Source organism: Oryctolagus cuniculus, chromosome 2, assembly GCF_964237555.1.
Source record: "Oryctolagus cuniculus chromosome 2, mOryCun1.1, whole genome shotgun sequence".
NCBI lineage: Eukaryota > Metazoa > Chordata > Mammalia > Lagomorpha > Leporidae > Oryctolagus > Oryctolagus cuniculus.
Genome location: NC_091433.1, coordinates 199,217,601 through 199,237,644, shown reverse-complemented (window position 1 = coordinate 199,237,644; position 20,044 = coordinate 199,217,601). Strand labels below are relative to the sequence as shown.

Genomic DNA, 20,044 nt, shown 5'->3' with positions numbered 1-20,044 from the left:
GTGTCTGTGGACACCGGGGCTGCAGCTTGGTCTCTCGAGGGGCGCCCGGGCTGCCACAGCAGCCTCACTGCCATGCTGCATGCAGGTGCGCAGTGTGCGAGCTTGGTCATGCAGCCTACAGCCCTTCCCTCGGTAGTCATCGTGCGGACCATGCTGCCCTCGCGGACACCTGGCTGGCACCCCGGGGCCGGCACTGAACTGCTGTGTGGCTGAGAGCTTCCAGGCACACCCAGCAGCGGTCCCTGTCCAGTGCACTGGGCAGAACGTACCTAGCACATCCTGACGTCCCATTCACTTAACGGGGTGTCCTTGGGAAACTGCTGCCGGAGCACATGCACGTCCAGCAGCAGGGGAGCAGCTAAACAAGAGGCGGGGGCAGCTGCAGTCAGAATTGGAATTGGACTCGAGGACCCATGCAAAAAGAAAGATACAACAGGTGACTAGTGCAGCTGACCCACGGCAACCGACACCCCCACTCCTGACCTCTCGCCCTCTCCAGGACTCAGGCGCATCCAACCACGACGTCCACAGTGCAGCGGGCATGCAGAGGGGCCTTGTTCGGGGCGGGGGCAGGGGTGGGGCCCGAGAGCGGTACTCACCTGCAGCTGCATACATGAGCTCCAGGGCAGTTAGTGCAAACCCATGTTTTAAAGACATTGTGTCACGGGCATTCCTTCTGGCCATGGGCACACAGGGCTGAGACACGGGACACTGACCCCTATCTCCTCTTCACCCAGCCACAGGTGGTTCAAAGATGGCTTCCCAAAACGTCCTGGCTGGCCCCTAGCAGCTGTTCTCAGGGTCAGGACTCAGACCCTGGCTTCTCAGAGTTTACGAAGATGGGCAGGGCATGGGAGGGCATTCCTTGTCAGGGCTGTGTCTTGCCACAGTCAGTTTCTCAGCTCATGCACCACTGGGTCCTGTCCTGAGACAGGGCCCGGCCAACTGCTGCCACAGAACCACCACTCTCATGGCCACCGCCCTGCTGCCACAGCCATGCACATGAGCCGCTCGCAGCCTCAGGGCGCACGGGAGGTGTTGCAGGCGGCAGCAGCAGGCAGCGCAGCTCTGGCACTGAGGCCAGAGCGTTGGGAAGACCTGCCTGTGGACCGTAGCTCCAACGTGAACAACGGCCGGCCTGGTCAGTGACTTCTCAGTGCACGGCCAAGGGAGGCAAGGCACGCGCAGGCCCCGCTCTGGAGGCCTCCAGATGCCAGCGCACCTCGGAGGACTAGGCTTCTGGGACGGGGGAAGGGCAGGCTCCTGGGTACGCGGGCCCTGCGGCCATGCACGGATTTCTGCTCAGCGCTGGACGCTGATCTATGTCCCTGCCCCGCGGTCCTGTCAGCACTGGATGCTGCCCCGCGGCCCCGCCCTGCGGTCCTGTCAGAGGTGGAGCGCTCCGCGGCCCCGCCCTGCCGTCCTGTCAGAGGTGGACGCTGTCCCGCGTCCCCGCCCTGCCGTCCTGTCAGAGCTGGACGCTGCCCCGCGGCCCCGCCCTGTGGTCCTGTCAGAACTGGACGCTGATCTATGTCCCTGCCCTGCGGTCCTGTCAGCACTGGATGCTGCCCCGCGGCCCCGCCCTGCGGTCCTGTCAGAGGTGGAGCGCTCCGCGGCCCTGCCCTGCGGTCCTGTCAGCACTGGACGCTGCCCCGTGTCCCCGCCCTGCGGTCCTGTCAGAGGTGGACGCTACCCCACATCCCCGACCTGTGGTCCTGTCAGAGGTGGAGCGGTCCGCGTCCCCGCCCTGCCGTCCTGTCAGAGGTGGACGCTGCCCCGCGGCCCCGCCCTGTGGTCCTGTCAAAGCTGGATGCTGCCCCGCGGCCCCGCCCTGCGGTCCTGTCAGAGGTGGAGCGCTCTGCGGCCCCGCCCTGCCGTCCTGTCAGAGGTGGACGCTGCCCCACGTCCCCGCCCTGCCGTCCTGTCAGAGCTGGACGCTGTCCCGCGTCCCCGCCCTGCCGTCCTGTCAGCGCTGGACGCTGCCCCGCGTCCCCGCCCTGTGGTCCTGTCAGAGCTGGACGCTGATCTATGTCCCTGCCCTGCGGTCCTGTCAGAGGTGGAGCGCTCTGCGGCCCCGCCCTGCCGTCCTGTCAGAGGTGGACGCTGCCCCGCATCCCCGCCCTGCCGTCCTGTCAGAGCTGGACGCTGCCCCGCGTCCCCGCCCTGTGGTCCTGTCAGAGCTGGACGCTGATCTATGTCCCTGCCCTGCGGTCCTGTCAGCACTGGATGCTGCCCCGCGTCCCCGCCCTGCGGTCCTGTCAGAGCTGGACGCTGCCCCGCGTCCCCGCCCTGTGGTCCTGTCAGAGCTGGACGCTGATCTATGTCCCTGCCCTGCGGTCCTGTCAGCACTGGATGCTGCCCCGCGGCCCCGCCCTGCGGTCCTGTCAGAGCTGGACGCTGCCCCGCGGCCCCGCCCTGCGGTCCTGTCAGAGGTGGAGCGCTCCGCGGCCCCGCCCTGTGGTCCTGTCAGAACTGGACGCTGCCCCGCGGCCCTGCCGTCCTGTCAGAGGTGGACGCTGCCCCGCGGCCCCGCCCTGCGGTCCTGTCAGAGGTGGAGCGCTCTGCGGCCCCGCCCTGCGGTCCTGTCAGAGGTGGACGCTACCCTATGCCCCCGCCCTGCGGTCCTGTCAGAGCTGGACGCTGCCCTGCGTCCCTGCCCTGTGGTCCTGTCCGAGGTGGACGCTACCCCATGTCCCCGCCCTGCGGTCCTGTCAGAGCTGGATGCTGCCCTGCGTCCCTGCCCTGCGGTCCTGTCAGAGCTGGACGCTACCCCATGTCCCCGCCCTTTGGTCCTGTCAGAGCTGGATGCTGCCCCGCGTCCCCGCCCTGTGGTCCTGTCAGAGCTGGGCGCTGCCCCGCGTCCCCGCCCTGCGATCCTGTCAGAGCTGGACGCTGCCCTGCGTCCCCGCCCTGCGGTCCTGTCAGCCTCTTCTCAAGAGAAATGGAGAGTCCGGCTCCTCCTTCCTCGGGTCTTCAGGGACCCCACCTCCTACACAGCCTGACGCCCGGTCTCCTTCCTCACACCGGCCTCACCTCGCTCTTCTCTTTATACTTCTGGTTTAATTCTTCTCAATTTACTTTCTCCTCTAACCTTCTTACAAAAACAAGCAGAGCCTTTGTGCCATGGGCTCTGCCTTTCCCCTAGTGTAACATCTTGCATGTTGGGGGAAATTTCCAGCTGGAACAGGTGAATGCACACGCTAAGGGAAGAGATCTGAGTGGGTTACGTATTTCAGCCACGGGCACAAAAAGCGGTCAAGCTGAGACGACAGGGAAAGTCCGCTTTCCTCTGGCGCTTCCCACATGGCTCGACCGTTCCTCAGTTTTCGCTTATTATCAGCAGTTCCTACTCCCTGAACCCCTGAGCCTGCACGGCCTACTCCTCATTTCAAGGGCAGGTTCCTTTGTTTATAAAATCACAAGGCTTACTTTGTTCCTGTTTGCACTTTTTATAGGTTGATTTGGATTTTCCAGGTGTTATGAAATTGAGGATAGTGAAGGAGATCTAGGAAAGTGAAATGAAATTTACCAAGACTCATGTATCACAGAAATGGCTATATGCAGTTTCCAGAAAGCAAACTGTCCACTGATCCTTGCTCCCCTCTGCCTGCCACAATGGCACACAAGACAGCAGAGAACAGAGGCAGAAGTCAAAGGCCGGAGAGCCGAGAGCAGAGCACAGAGGTCAGAACACCTACAATGGAAGCTTTCAGAGGTGTTAAGACAATTTGATCTGGAACCAAGTAGGAGAGTTCCACCAAGAAGAGCCCAGAACCACCCAGAGCTTGGAGGAGGGTGACCTTAGGAAGGATAAATGGACGTGGAAGGTATGGCAGGTGGGAGGGAATGAAGAGGGGCATAAGGGGAGGGCGTGGCCTTGAGAGGAAGCTGGCACAAACTCCCCACAGACAAAGCGGGTTCTGCGGACAATGCAGGAGACGGTGGTGGATGTGGGTGCCCCTCTGCACCAGCACGTCCAGGAAGTCCAGACAGAGGTGGCCCCACAGGGCTCTGGGCTTGTGGAGAGAACACAGTGATGGTTTCCCAGCTCTGGGCCAGGTGCTGCCGCCCAAGTGACCACCTGGAGAACCAGGTAAAGAGAGTGCTGTGAGCACCATTCCCCTGGTGGCTGACTGGGAGCAGAGGATGAAAGCCATTGAGGACAGCTGCCATGGAGGGCTGTCTCTGTCTCACCTGAAACCTGCCTGAAGAGCAGGGCAGGAGAAGCAGACAGGAAGGAGGAAGAAAGCCACACTTCTGAGAGCGAGCCCAGAGGCACAGTGTGGGGAACCAACGCACAAGGATGGCCGCACTCGGGTGCCTCAGGGTTCTGATCTCCACGGTGCGGACACAGTTAGGAGCAGGCTGTGAGCTCCAGCACTGCCAATGGCTTCCTGCCTCCAGCGTGGTCCGTGCTGAGGCCTGCCTTTGGGTGCATTCCAGGTACACACAAGCCCGCCAGAGGAGGGCGTGGAGCCCAAACAGGAAGGAAAACATACTCGAGGATGCTGGCTCAGAGAGAAGAAAACTTCCCTAACACATCCAAAGGCAAATTTTATGCGTCTGGAAATCTTGTTCCAAATGTTCCTAGGAGTCTGGGGACCACTCTTTGCAAGCGCTTTCCGGCTGTACGGCTGAGTGGAGGCAGAGGGGGCCGTCCTCGGAAGCTGTGAGTACTGTCCCAGGAGTGGCAGGAGCACCTGGGAGCTACCAGGAAGCATGGGGACCCCGGGGGGGCGTTTGCAGTGGTGCCTGCTCACAACCTAATGGCCTTCAGGGCTGAGAGGCACCAGAGTTCTTCTGAGAGAACTCCAGGCTCACCCCGGATGCAGGGCACTGTATGGGAAGAACAGCCCCAGCAAGACGAAGCCTCCAGGGTTTCTGGAAGGCCCTACTCAGGGCCACTGTGACATGTGGGACCCCCATGCAGGACACTGTGAGACTCATCTCACCCACACACTGATGGGTCCTGAGACCACCTCAACGAGAAGCACGGCAGCCCTGTCTGTGCACCTGCCTGGGCCTTGGCGCCTTTGCATCTGGACTCTTGCTTCAGTGAGGATCCCCCTCCAAGGAAGCGTTCCAGACCCCCTCAGGGACATCTTTTCTCTCCCTGTTGGCTCTATCCTGCTCTGACCCCTGGCTTGGCCCAGATGTGTGGCACTGGTATCTTTGCTCTTGGACTCCTCTAGTTGTAGCTTCTGCAGCAGGGCTGCACTGTGACTGCCAGCACTACTCCTCACACCACACTGAGGCTGTCTCCTGGAAGGGAGGGAGGCAGGAGGTCTGAGGCTGCTCCTCCTAACTTGGACTCCAGCAGCCATTTCAGGAGCAGCCAGGGCCTCTTCTGTTTTAAGATCAGCAAGCTGTATGGTGAGGCTCACAGCATGGGTGGACTGATGATGGCTCAGTACATGGTGGAGAGTGGGGTGGGCTGATGGCTCAGTACATGGTGGAGAGCATGGGTGGGATGATGGCTCAGTACATGGTGGGGAGCATGGGTGGACTGATGATGGCTCAGTACATGGTGGAGAGTATGGGCAGACTGATGGCTCAGTACATGCTGTAAAGTATGAGTGGACTGATGGCTCAGTACATGCTGTAGAGTATGGGTAGACTGATGATGGCTCAGTACATGGTGGAGAGCATGGGTGGACTGATGATGGCTCAGTACATGGTGGAGAGTGGGGTAGGCTGATGGCTCAGTACATGGTGGAGAGTGGGGTGGGCTGATGGCTCAGTACATGGTGGGGAGCATGGGTGGACTGATGATGGCTCAGTACATGGTGGAGATTGGGGTGGGCTGATGGCTCAGTACATGGTGGAGAGCATGGGTGGGATGATGGCTCAGTACATGGTAGGGAGCATGGACAGACTGATGGCTCAGTACATGCTATAGAGTATGGGTAGACTGATGGCTCAGTACGTGCTGTAGAGTATGGGTAGACTGATGGCTCAGTACGTGCTGTAGAGTATGGGTAGACTGATGGCTCAGTACATGGTGGAGAGCAGGGTAGACTGATGATGGTTCAGTACACTGGATATTTTTAGTGGGCTGATGACTCAAACATACGTGAGAACAAGAGTGGGCTCATGGCTCGGGACACAACTTGCCCAAATAGTGGAGAGAATGAGTGGGCTGGTGGTTCAGTACATGTCCTGTGTGTCCCAAGTGTCCCTCCTAGCTGTCAGCTGGATTTGTTTGTGTGGGGTGTTACAGGTCCTAGTTAGCTGAGCTTCCTCTCTAGCCCCAATCAGCGGCTACATTTGTCTGCCCACAGATCCTGCCAGAGGTGCTATCTGAGGGCTCTAGGGTACTGTCCTTGGCCACTCTTGTCCAGCTGTAGGAGTAGGGGAGGCCTTGTCTAGGTGGTGTCACCTCTCCCAGCAAGGCTGAAACCTTCTATCGAGGCCCGGCTCCCTGGGTGTTTGTGTGCAGAGCTGGGCCTGGGCTCAGTCCTTGCTCTCAGGAAGGAGCAGGACAAGGTGGACTCTCCCCCAGGGTGGGACATGACTGACTGGGCTACACTGCTGGCTGAGTGCCCTTCCCCAGCCCTGGGCTGTGTCTAGCCTGGAGGCAGGCGGCAGTGAAGGAGGGCAGGCTCCCCTGGGCTGATGCTCAGCCTTCCAAGCTGCAGGCCGTGTCTGCATCTGTCATCTCTCTGAGGCTTAGCAAGAGCAAAGCCAGTACCCACCAGCACTCTGAGGACCCTTGTCAGCACTAAAACCCACATGGCCCAGCTCCCTCCTCCGGGCAGGTGAGATCGCTGAGGTCCTGTGAGCCAATGGCCGCCTTTCAGTCCCTTGCCTGCAGCTCGAGTGGCTGCTCAGAGCCCAGTTAAAGGCCACTGGGGCAGACCGGGCTCCTGTGAGTGCTATGGGAAGAGGTAATGCGGACAGCTGCATTTACTAAGTGCTGACTCCACAGGGCTGCCTCCTGTCTGCCATCATACCAGGGGAGCCAAGCATCAGCTGTCAGTCCTTGCCCTAAGCACCCACTCAGGGTTCACAACAACCCCCGAGTACTCGGGAGCCTGGCCATCACCCTGCTCTTCACGTGGAATGGCACAGAAGCACTCAGGGATCCTCCCAAGCTCAGGAGGAGGGGCTTGAATGCCAGCTAGCATGTCTGGGAGCCACGGAGGTACGTGCAGTGCTCCCCAGTCTGAGAGAGACGTGTGAGAACATGGGAAGCAGGTGCAGACCACAAAGCACATGTGGAAGTGCTTATGGGAGGGGCCTGTCTTGGAGCAAGTTCCCAGAAGATGGCAGAGGGGCCCCAGTGGGAGGAAGGGGCTGATGGGAGGATGGGGGAACACCTAGGGAGACTCTGGAGGGGGAAAGGGAGTCAGGACAAAGTGACAACCACGGCACCTGTCACCTAGAACCTCTTTGGGTGCAGATGTGATTACCAAAGGAGGAGAGAAGAGACGGGGGGGGGGGCGGGGAGGGGAAGGAGGGAAGGAGGGGGAGGAGTCAGGCTCACAGCAGGTGCAGAGCCCGGTGGGAGGGAAGTGTTCTTGTCAAATTCCCAAGCAACAGGCGCTGAGTGCAGAGAAGGATGCAGGGGTGTTGCTCTCCTGAAGGCCTCTCCATGCTGGGTGGGGCTGGTGGGAAGGGACGGGTCAGGAGCTGCAGAGGCCATACCCATGGCACTCAGGAGGTGGGCACTTCTGTTTGAGACACAATCTAGTTCTGTGTTTCTTTCTGTCTGTTCCAAGCCTGACCACCACTGCCGCGGCCGGTCTGCCAGGTGTCCTGGCTGCATTACCAGGCTGGGACTAAAGGCTTATTCTCCAGGGCTCATGGTCTGGGGAAGAGGAGCAGGAAGCCACAGCCAGGGCTCGGCCTGCAGGCCGTGCTCACTGCAGGGTCTGCAGACACAGGCGTGCTCCTGACTGCAAACCAGACTGCCATTCACACAGCACCTTCACCACACTGGCAAACACTGGCAACCTCCCAATGAGAGCATGCGGTGGGGTCTGCGGATATTAACCACAGCCACTTTTATTTACAGACCTTTTGATGGAGAGCAACATTCGCTCTGATTTTTAAGAAAACTACTTTAGAATATTAGAGTAAGAAAATTCACCTGCCTAATACCAAACACGTGTTTCTTAGGGAAAGAGTTGCATTTTAAGGAGGCTTTGTCATTATGGAAGCTATAAAAGCAGCATGGGAACAGTCTGGAACAGGCAGGCAGGCAACCCTGCTAACGGGCACTGTCGTGGGAGACAGGAGGTGAACCGTGGTTTTTTATCCTCACGTCTGCGTAGCAACTGCAGGGAAGGTCCCTGCAGCCCCAGCCTCCTGCCCAAGCCTGGGGCCTCATCTCAGCCTGGGGAGGCTCTGGGAGGTTGCTGGCACTGCCCTGTTCACCTTCTCTGAACCCTGCAATCTGGGGCCTGCCCTGAGGCTGGGGGTGGAGTGAAGAGGGAGTTGCCATGGCAATGTGGTTGCCAGGCACCCTCTTTCCTTCCCTTCCCTGTGGTGCAGAAAAAAAAAAAATCAAAGCCTGGATCAGCTCTTGGGCTGCGGAGCTGCACTATGACGAGGCAGGAGCACTGTCCCCGGGGTGGTGGGGGTGGTGGGTACCCTGAGCAGGAAGGCCTAAGAGCTGAGCAGGCTCAGCTCAAGCAGCCTCTGGCCTGGGAAGTCCCCAGAACCTGACTGCACACAGACCAGCCTCCAGTGAGCTTCCATGGCATGGTGGCTCTGCCCTGCATGGGGCTGTCTGCTGGCCAAGGCAGTCGGTGTCTCTGTCCAGAAACCCACGGAGAATGTGTTTGCTTTTCTGCTAGTCCTTGTACCCCATCAGAGTCACAGCTGGAACCCCTGGGACTCAGTTTTGTGGGGGTGGTTGTGGGGATGATGGCATAGCCTCTGGAAAGGATGCGGAGGAGGGAGGGTCAGGGTGTGGGGCCTGACCCCAGCCCAGCCAGCCGTGTCCCTGCAGGGACACCTTCTGTGATGGGGTTCTGCACACGTGCCTGACAGTGCAAGCATGTCTGTCCTGTGGGCATAGGGGCACAGGAGGCATGTTAACGTGTGCAGAGCATGCACACACGCGCACATGTGCTCTTGTGCATGTGCACATGGTGTGTATAGTATGTGATGTGTGTGCACACGCATTTTCATGTGTGTATGTGTATGTGATGTGTACACTGAGTGCATGGATGTCTTCTTGGGTGTGCACATGTGGTGTGTGCATCCATATGTTGTGTGTGCATGAGATTGTGTGTGTGTGATATGCATGTGTACATGTGTGTTCTTTCCAACATACATGACCACATGCCTTACATGTGTCTCAGAATCACAGAAGATGAGGACATTCTGTTAGGAGAAAAGCAATCTGCTCTGATGACGACACAGCAGCTAACACTCTGCCACCATTTCCTCTGTTTTGAGGAGTGGCGGCTTACAAGTTGCCAGGTAGACTACCACTCAAAGGTCAACTCATGTAAGTTGGTCCCTATCTCAGACTTGAAAGACGGTTGTAATTATCTCAGTTTTGGAGAAAAAAGACTGAGTTTAAAAACAAGTCATGTAACAAACGCAGACTGACCAGCTGGTGAATGGCCACACCAGGGCCAGTGTCTGCACTGCTGAGTCACCCTCAGTATCTGTGGGGATAGTTCCAGAAAGGGACAGATACCAAGGTCCAAGGGTGCTGAAGCAGATTCTACAGAATGGCACAGGGGGTGGGCAATTGGCTGTGTGACGACAAACTTGGTGGTGACGCCTGTGTCCTGTATCACAGCACCTCATTTCAATTCCAGGCTCTAGATCCCCATTTCAGCTTTTTGGCGATGTGTGTCCTGGGGGGCTCACATAGTTTGGTCCCTGTCACCTATGAGGAAGATCTGGATCGAGTTCCCTGTTGCTTGCTCTGTTCTCTGCCCAGTCCTAGCCACTGTAGGTATTTGGCGAGGGAATCCGTGGACAGGACCGTCCATGCACTCCCTGTGTCTCTCTACCTCTTAACTAAATAAATACTCAAAAAAGGCACAGTATTAGCATAGACCTCCACACACTATCCCACATACACTACCTCTAGATTACTTACAATACCTAGGAAAAGGTAAAGGCGCTATAGATAGTTGCCATGCCATATTCTTTAGGGAATAACGGCAGGAAAAGGTGTACGTGTTCAATTCAGACTCATTTTTCCAGATACTTTGGATCTGTGGTTGGTTTAATGCACAGATGCAGAGCTTGTGGATGCAGATGGGGGCTGCACTGCAATGCCACTTGGAACCAACTCTTCACCTAACACACTCCTCACACCCCAAGCACGTGAACATGACCGCCCTCCACCCCGGCCATCTGGAGGACTGACAAGCAGTGTCACATGTTTCTTCAGGGCTGAGCAGGCACACGTGGGAGTTGTCATTTTCCACGTGTGCTGTGACTATAATGTCTGGGCTCCCAGCAGCTCAAGGAAATGCTGGATCCAGGGGCAAGACCCCCCTAACCGAGGTCATCTGTGGAGGTCACGGTGCCAGGAAGATTTGTCACTTAGCACCAAGGGTGCCCTGCTGGGTGAGCCTAGAAGCTGCACTGCTTGTCACACTTGTGCTGCCAGGAGGGCACGGGCCAGGCCCCCAGCCTGCTTGTCTTGGGCCCTAGGGGTTTCCTGGGTCCTCCTCCTGGCTCTGCCTCTGCTCTCTGTGGTCTTGGAAAGATCAGGAAGGGTTTGCCCTGCAGTGGCAGCTGCTAGAAACTCCACAGGGAGCTTCGGGCCTCCCTAGAATGCATAGCTGTCACGTGCAGGTGCAGAGTGGATGGCGCTAGCAGAGCCTTCAAACTCTGGCCTCCGCCACTGGATGCTTCACTTCCACTGTTGTTCCTGGACCAAAGTCCCCATTTGGGGAGAATGCAGGTGGGTTCTCTTTCTGGGGGCTGGGCACCAGCACTGCCTCCTGTGAAGACAGGGCCTGGCTGGGTTTGTCTAGAAATGGGCACCACTCTGTACCACTCTGGGGCTCAGAGAAAGACCTCCTGGTGTGACTTTTGTGGTTTACCAAAGTACACGTTGGCCATATAAACACTGTTTCTTCCTCCAGTTACTGAGGACTGAGTTGAAATCGCATCTCTGTGAAAAGCAGATGTGAAATTTTAATTACGTACTTGAGACTCAGAGCATGCAGACACTGGGTGCCTCCTGTCCCAAGACACGTGTGGTCTCTTGTCTTCACAGACGGACTCCCATCCTCACTACAGCTCTTTGGGGACAAGAGGGAGACACTGATGATGTTAACCCAGCAGACGAGTCCCACAGGACGACACAGACCTCCCAGCGGCGAAGAGCAGGGGTCCTGTGGTGGGGACCACCTGCAGGCCTTCCTGGCTTCTGGAATCTGCTACTGTGTTTCCCAAAATGTGGAATTAACCCTCACAGAAGAGTCACTATTTTGGTAGATTGAAGAGGCAATAGCTCAGGGCAGACACTGGTGCAGCGAGTCAAGCCCGTGCTCGGGACATCCATCTCACGCTCAGAGTGCCTGGTTTGAGTCCTGTCTATGCTCCCAGCCAGCTTTCTGCTAATGTGCATCCTGGGAGATGATGATCAAAGACCCGGGTCCCTGCCACCATGTGGGAGACCTGGATGGAGTTCCTAGTGCCTGGCTCTGACCTGGCCCAGACCCACTGTTGTGGGTGTCTGAGGAGAGAACCAAGGGGTGGAGGCTGGCTGTCCTCCCCCTAACCCCACACCCCCTCAACACTCTTTCAAAGAAATACGCTTAAGCGGTCAGAATTTGATGTTTTCTGTGCCCCTCCCAGTCGGTGAACCCCTAACCTGGCTGCAATACCCACCTGGCTCACCTGAAGGCCACTGCCCCATTGGCCACCTCCATCTTTCACATCATAGGACCTGGCACAGAATACCAAGAAAGGCACTGGTGAGAGAGCCAGATGATAACAGAAAGCTTGGCAAGAACCAGAGAGCCAGCAGGGATGAGCTGCTTCTGCTGTGTGGGGAGCCCACACTCGGAACAGTCTTCGGGCTCACATTAGAAGCCCTGGGCCCAGGATGAAGTCACCACTGGACTTCATCATGGAATCATGAAGGAGCAACGTGGATTTTGCATGAGCTGCAGTGTTTGTGGAAATGGGGCAGCGCTGCGTGTGACCCGGGCTGGAACGAAGCAGGTGATGTCGGCACAGCCCCCGGAAGGAGCAGCTGACTTGCACTGGGAGAGGCGAGTTCTGCTCTGTGGGAGAGCAGACTCCAGAGAAGCCAGGCACTAGTACAGTCGGATTCCACAAAGGGAAGACAGAGAAAGGGTCTGGAGCGGGGCTGTTCCGATCCACTGCAACCCACGGGGAACAGAAAGACGCCTCAGCTGCCATTACATTCTCATCATAAAGCACCTGTCAGCCAAAAAAGGCAGAGAACTGAAGCAAGAATTCAAGGCAGTTTGAAAAAGAAAGAAATGACAGAGAATCAGACGATCAAAATATGCCAGTTGGAGAATGTTTTGGAATCCAAAATGGGGAGGGCAGAGTGAAATTAGGGCACATGGATTAGCTCTGATGTGGATCTGATGGGCTGATGGACATTTTTATTTGATGATTTTAAACCTGATTTGCAAGTCTGATATAAGTATTTTAAAACTGTACCATATTAGACAAGAGTGAAAGACATTAGGAAAATGGAATTCTTTTATCTTTGAAATATTTTGATCTTGGTTGTTGAGGTTTCAAATAGATGAAGTTTTACTTCATTCTTTGTTTGAATCGGGATAGGTTTTAGCTTGCTAATGGTCTCTGCCCTTGTTCCCTGACACCCCCGCCCCTGCAGAATGTCCCAGATCCCTGGCCTCGGCCTCTAGGCTGCTCAGGGGCCAGCTCTGGCTTCTGTCTTGTCCCCGACTCAGTGCTTCACTAAGAGATGTTCCTCCATGCATCCTGTACACCACTCTCCACAGCGACCTCTCCCGTGCGTGCATGCTGTGCACACCCATCTTGTGGGTGGGGGACCAGACAAGACCTGAGGTCAAGAGGTCACTCTGCTCTCCGCCACCTGCCACAGAGAAACCACCAGATGTCGGGGAGAGACCCCTCCCTGTCTCATACACCACATCTTGAGACTGATGAAGGTTTTCTCGAGGATCTGAGGTGTCCTTTTCAATGCAATTTAAAAATTCTGGCTAGACTTCAAAGAAATGACTTTTTAAAGAAAACTGAATAGAAAGACCCCAAATACTTGCAATGTAACAAAATCAAAACATTAAACTCCTTCTGACTGGCCTGAAGACTTGCTCTGTTGGATATCCCTGGGGACCCAAAGCCAGACAGATATTTTCAATGGTGAAAATCCTTGTCATGATGAGAGACAGAAGGAAGGGAAGAGACAGAGACCTGAGAGGTGTCAGAACCACCAAGGCTACCCATGGAGAGAGCAGCCCTCTGACTGCAGAGTCAACTGGACCTCAGCTGAACCGGGCATGTGGTGTTGTCATCGGTAAAGACCCCTGCCTGAAAGACCAGCGTCAATGGAATGACTGAAAGCTGTCAATCACTAACAATCTGTTCCATGCCCTGTGTGGGTGGCCACCATGTGGATGCTGGGCATGGAGGACGGACAAGCACACCCAAGTCTCACGCTCACAGGGCTCCTTCAAATAGCTTCAAATAGACCTGGCCACACGGGTAAGCCCAGCTGGGGTCAGGAAGACTAAGTCAGAAACAGCACACACATCATCCCAAACAAACAGAAACAGAAAAATCTCATCAACAAATACCTGGAAGGGCCTCAAGACGTTAGTGGAAAGCAGAATTAGAATGTTTACTTTGGTGCAAACATTCTTTGAAACTATACATAGGAGCCAGCACCGCAGCTCACTAGGCTAATCCTCTGCCTGCGGCACTGGCACACCGGGTTCTAGTCCCGGGCGGGGCGCCGGATTCTGTCCCGGTTGCCCCTCTTCCAGTCCATCTCTCTGCTGTGGCCTGGGAGTGCAGTGGAGGATGGCCCAAGTGCTTGGGCCCTGCACCCCATGGGAGACCAGGATAAGCACTTGGCTCCTGCCTTTGGATCAGCGCAGCGCACCGGCCGCAGCGGCCACTGGGAGGTGAACCAACGGCAAAGGAAGACCTTTCTTTCTGTCTCTCTCTCTCACTGTCCACTCTGCCTGTCCAAAAAAAAAGAAACTAAACATAAATATACATAGGTTTCCCACAATAAACTTTCTCAAGAACTTTTTGACGATCCCTCACATTTCTGTGAGAGCTGAAACATTTGGAGCAGCAGTTAGCACAGAGCTACTTGGCCTGAAAACTTAGAAACAGAAAAGCTCTGAACCATAGTCAACGTAACAAACGCCAGGCATGCAGAGAGGGAATCTGTGGGATGGGCTTTCAGGGAGAGAAGAGAGCCACAGGGGATTCTCAAGCAGGAGGGAGGATGTGGACACAGGTCCGGGTGGCGGCAGCCCCGGGCTGCGGGGAGCCCTGGTGAGAGACTTGAGCTCAGATGAACACGTGGCCACTGAACTTCTCCAGACACCCAGGCTTTGAAGCCTGAGAAGCACATCTAAGTCTAAGTGGGAGACCCAGGCCTTTTCCTGCACTGTGCTGGGGCTCCTCACGTGAAGACTGATGGAGCTGACATGAGTGCTGCGGATCCTCTCCTGACCTCTGCTCACTGCTGGCCACACCTGCTCCCCTACTGCGCCTACTGCTCCTCTCTCCTGCCACCAGGACATGGCTGAGGGCAGCTGGGCTTTCCTTGACGGGCAAGAGTTGCTACCACAACTCTGAGGTCTGCTTCTTCCACGCCTGGCTCAGTGTTGGGTGGTCCTGCTGCAGGTGATGGCTTTCCCTGGACAGCAGGACAGGCTGCAGTCCCATCGTCTGCACAACCCCTTCCTGTCACCTCCCCATGGTGCTGCAGCCGGGCCTGGCATGTGCAGCTGCGGCTGCAGTCCCACCTCGTCTTCCTTCATGGGCGGCCTCCCTTTCCCCGAGCAAGAGGGGCCCGGTCGCACAGAGACTCTGGCAATCCTGCTGCATCCCTCGTTCACAAGGTGTTCAGAGAAGTGGCTTCATCTGCAGAAGGCCCTCCCTGCAGCTGGCCTCTCTGCTGTCCCCATGGATGGTGCTCACCAATTCCTTCAGAACTCCTGGTCCCATGTAAGGTGACATTCTGCTAATAAATACATTCTCCTTGGTCCAGGAGCTCATTGACGCCATGGTTTGGATTCCAGCACTGTGCAAGGTGCTGTGCTGGGTGCTAGGAGGAGGCCCCACATGTAAGGGCTGAGCCCTGCCTTCAGGCAGCCTGCACAGAGCTGTGCAAGCATGGCTGCCTGGAACCACGAGCAATGTGGATGCGCGTGTGTGGGCTTTATGAGCCACAGGTGTTCTACCCTTATGGTAGAGGCAGTGGGAAACCCAGGTAAGGGCCGCAGGATCTTCATAAACAGAAGGGTCAAGGAAGCTCACTTCAAGGGTGTGCCATGATTCTTGCACCAGGCAACGTGCATACAGTCCCAGTGGTTATTTTAAGGAGCAGGAACACGTGTGTTCAGATTTCCCATGCCTTCAAGCCTTGAGGTGAACTCCTCTGTGGATACGTGTTGCTCCTGTTCAGGGGGACAGGGGCAGCCTCCTCAGCCTCCGTGCCCTCCTCTGCCCCTGCAGTGCCAGGCAGTAACCAGCTGCAGCCTGGGCGGGCGTCCTGGAAGAGTCAGATCACAGCCAGGGATGTTTGCACTCTGTGTGCCTCTCCCAACTCTTCCTTGGCCTGCTCCTTCGTGATGCCCCAGCTTCCCTGCCCAGTTCATCCACTGCCCAGGTGTCAGTCTCCTGTGTTTGCACGTGAAACTGCATGGCAGAGTGCAAATGGATGGAAGCACACGGACCAAATCCCACTTAGGAAACACACAGGTGGCTCTGCCGGCCTCACGGTCACTCGTGCCCTTTGTGTCTGAAACACAGCTCTGTCCGCGGACAGCAGTGCTGATGCTGGGGAAGGCTGCCCGCTGGAACTGGAAGTCCCCTGGAGCACCCAGTGCTTGGGGACCTGCGAGAGGTCAGCAGGGCTCTCGGCGAGGGGGTGTCAGAGTCACAATGACGCTCATTTCCAGGAAACAGTGAGCTGCTGGTTCCCGCTCACGGGGGCCGGGCTTTCGTCCAGTCGAGCTGACACCAGAAAGGTCAGTGTTGCTGCCCTTTGCTTCATCCATGGCTACTCACTGGTGGTCTGTTCAGACACACGGCCTGATGTTCCCAGCCAGATCTGAGCTCCCACACAGATACGTGGCATTGTTGTCCGGGCATCAAACCTAATGTCCAGCTCGGAGCTGCAGGTGCTCTGCCCACTTTGCTCCACCTGCGCCCACCCCCTGACCATGTCAGGAAGAGGCAGGCACTGGGGACCTGTGCATGCCCTCACCTGCTTGCTCATCTCCACACCAAAGTCCTCTCTGCAGATCTTACTCCCCCGGTACTCGTGGACACCCAGAATCTGCCCTGTCTCATCCCGGGAACCACTGCTCATTGGGGGATCACGCTGTCTCCACCTCATTTGTCACCAAACATCCCCCTACCCTGTCCTCCAACTTGCTCACGTGCCACTCGGCAGCCGGAGCGGCTTGGGGAAGTCAGGCGACATCAGCTGACATCCTCCCATGGGACAGGACTGGAAGCTCCACCAAGCACCAGCCCTGGGGATCTGACCCCTGCACCCATGCTCCATGTTCTAGAATGTCCTCCAGCTCCTCCTCCTCTGGCCTTGTCAGCGCTGAGCTTGCAGGGACTGTGCACCTGCCACTCCCCAGATGCCAGGAGCTCAGGAGTAGAGGCCTGGAGGGCTCGCTGTGCCCACAGCCGTCGTGGATGCCCAGCCGCGGATGCTTCGGCTGTTGATTGCAGCTCAGATCAACACACCACGGCCACGAGTTGCCCTAAGTAAACTGTGGGCCCAGAGCACAGTCCCATCCCACACAGCACTTTCCCGCCTCTGGTCTCCTCACCATCTTCGCGTCCAGTGGGTGCAGGCGAGGAAGGAGCTTCTTGAATGCATGCTCCCAGCAGCCTGGGTTCCTGTGGCCAGGAAGCAACGCCAGCATCTTCCCCAGAACAGGAAAACGGAGAGTACAACCCGCACAGCGAGCAGAGGCAGGGTCACGGTTACAGACGTGATCAGTCCATGTGCAGTCGGCGCCACCTATTACCATGGCAGAGATACACCTTTCTCTCCTTTCTAATGTTCTGAGTTTATATTGGTTTTATTTCCAAATAACTCATTTAGAAATGCTCCCTTGATCAACAGCGTAGTTCCTCCCTCTTGCCTAAGAGGGCACCGCCAATGGAAGGCGATGTTCTGCATCCACCCCTTGTGTCGTGGGATTCACAGAGAACACACGGAAGCGACACAGGTGGAGCACAAGGAAGAAGTGGACATCCTGCGCATGTCCATGGTGCACAGTCCCGGGCCTGCGAGTGCCTTGCGGGGGCTCCCGACTGGTCTTAGGATGGAAAAGCAGCGGAGAGAGGCCCTGTTAGTGTCTGAAACTGGGAGGGGCATGTGCCAGTACCATCTTCGTGGTTCAGACGCCAACAGGAATAGGGCACAGGGTGGGCGTGGCATCAGCCAGAGTTGACAGGAAACACCAGGGAGCATGTGTGCGGCTTCCAGGGTGGAGCCGCAGCACCCATGCTCCTGGGCCAGCGTCCCTCGGGCCTCAGCAGACAGCAGCCCCATCGAGTGAGCAGAAATGCTGCCCTGTGGGCCCAGACACTGCACCCAGCACACACGCCACGCAGACAGTGACCCACTGAAATCTGTCCCTGCACAGTTTAACCTGACCACAAACTACAGTAAACAAAACAGAACAGTGGCTAAATAAAACATAATAACCTATCTTCAATATTAAAAACACCAAGGCCCCAGATGCTAACAAAAATCACAGACTTGGATACAGGAGTAAAATATCCCTGAATGTTTTTGGGTGCATTTCAAACCAAAAGAACTACATGCGTGGGTGGGGTCCTTCACGACACTGTCCAGCAGGAACGCCCACTTGACATGTGAGGACATTTACATGTGAATTAGTAAAAAGTAAATCCAGTTCAGAGTTCATCTCCTCGGTCACAGTAGCTGTATCCCAGTGGTAGTGGCTGCTGCGGGATGGAACAGGGCAGAACCCACCCTTCTGTCATTCTAGAAAGTTCTGACTGACAGTCTGTAGGCCCTCGTTTCTTGCAGTCTAATTACATTTCCACTTTGATTTTCAAAAAGCCTTTTTACTGAATACTTCCAGTGCGGGCTGTCTGTCAGGATATTCTCAGTTTCTCTTTGGAGGTAGACAAGAGGGCTCTATCTGTCAACCTGCGAGAGAAACTCAGGCACTTGTAGAACCCAGACACTTTCAAAACGTAATTAAGTGGAATTCACTATGCCAGGGACTTATCTCTTTGTGTAAAAATGCAACAAAAGGACAGGTGCGGCATGGTTTTCTGTGAACATCACGGAAGCTGTTTAGGAGGTGAGCTCCATGCACTGACAGATTCACACTGCAGATGCCACTGAGCCTGCTATGGCAGGCCACCCCTGGCCACCGAACAGCCTGCTGTCCCTTCAACATCTTTCCAGTCAGCAGCCAATGATCCTCTCTCCCGGAACTGCCAGGAAAAATGCCCCCCAAGTCCTTGTCAGTAATTTCCCAAAGGGAACGTTTACTTTATTTCCAATTTTGTTCATTTTGCTCCAGGGAGCCATAAATTAGTGAAGTGTTTATGAGATTACAACCTGGAATCTACAGTTGAAGGCCAGCACAGCCCCAGAATCCCAGACTGGCCTGTCCATCACAGGGTCTTGTCGCTCCCCCTCTTCGTGGAGGAGCAACACAGGACCCTGCGCTGTTCTTTCGTCTGCTCGGCCCTCCCCGGGTTTGCTGCTGGTTCTTCCCGGGTTGGCTACTATCCCTTCCACCTCCGTGGAAGGGCAGTTCCCCCTGGCCGCATTCCCCACTTCCGCAGGGGAGCGGCACACCGCCGGCCGGCTCTCTCGGGGGCTGCACGGGTGTTCCTTCAGCTAGATGTTCCCCATAGATGTTCCTGGTGCATGCCGTCTCTCTCCTCCTTTATAGTCCTCCTCCGCCAATCCCAACTCGGCTGCCCACACGCCGAGTACGCTGCTCTCCTCCAATCAGGAGCAAGTCCTACAGTTAATTGGTTGAACTGGAGGCAGCTGTGCGGAAGCTGTTTACTTCTCTCCCAGCGCCATATTGTGGGAGAGCAGATGCATAGAATAAATCTTAATTCCAGTAACAGTCTAGTCCGAGCTGCTCCCCACAGGGTCTCAGGCTGCCTGCAGCTTAGGGCCCTGGCATCTCAGAATCTCCCCCAAGAGGCCCCAAATGACACGAGCATGAGGCCATTCCTCACAATTCAGAGAGGTCAGATTCAACCAGGACACAGGAAGAGATGCAGAGAAAATTTAAGCTTTCCATGAAAAGACTGTGTCTGGCCCTGAAGCCCAGCCTTAGTATAAGAAAACACATGTGTCTGTGTGGGCATGTGTGCACGTGTGTGTATGAATTTATAATGTCTTTGTAATCTAATACATATGTACATATGTGTAAACATCTTTAAAACTGCAATATATAAAACTATAAGGGAAATAATGTATCCATTTTGTTTACAGGCACCTGATATGCTATCTATGTTCTGAAAATAAAATTCGCCCGGAAGTTAAAACAATTCATTCAAAGAGTAACTTCCAAGCAGTTGGCATAAGGCACACTGTTTGGCACTTGATTAGCTGACAAATGATTATTTGAGAGTGAGCACCATCACTGGGTCAAGCCTGGTGTCTGGACAGGTGTCCGTCATTTCCACCTGGCGTCACAGGGAGACTCTGCTAGGGCCTCCCCGTGGTTGCAAAGCTCCTCAGTGTTGCCACAGTGAATACCACAAGCCGCACAACAGTTAGGAGTGAGAAACTGCCCTCCTTCGCTAGGAGGGGCTCGGAGCGCCCTGTCTCTAAGTCCAGGCAAACTTCAGCCCCTGCCAACCAGAGTGTCTCTTAAAT

At 56.0% G+C, this 20,044-nt stretch overlaps 1 protein-coding gene across 22 annotated transcripts in view; it reads right to left on the bottom strand.

The window, feature by feature from the left end:
- MYT1L (myelin transcription factor 1 like) overlaps nt 1-20,044 on the bottom strand; it is a 440,164-nt gene that overhangs the window by 45,009 nt on the left and 375,111 nt on the right. For 2 of the 22 annotated variants that reach the window (XR_011386785.1, XR_011386786.1), the window contains one exon: nt 270-358. The exons of the other annotated variants lie outside the window; for them this stretch is intronic. The gene's annotated coding sequence lies outside the window, so the exon portion shown is untranslated. The remainder of the gene's footprint in view (nt 1-269; nt 359-20,044) is intronic. 22 annotated transcript variants of the gene reach the window in all.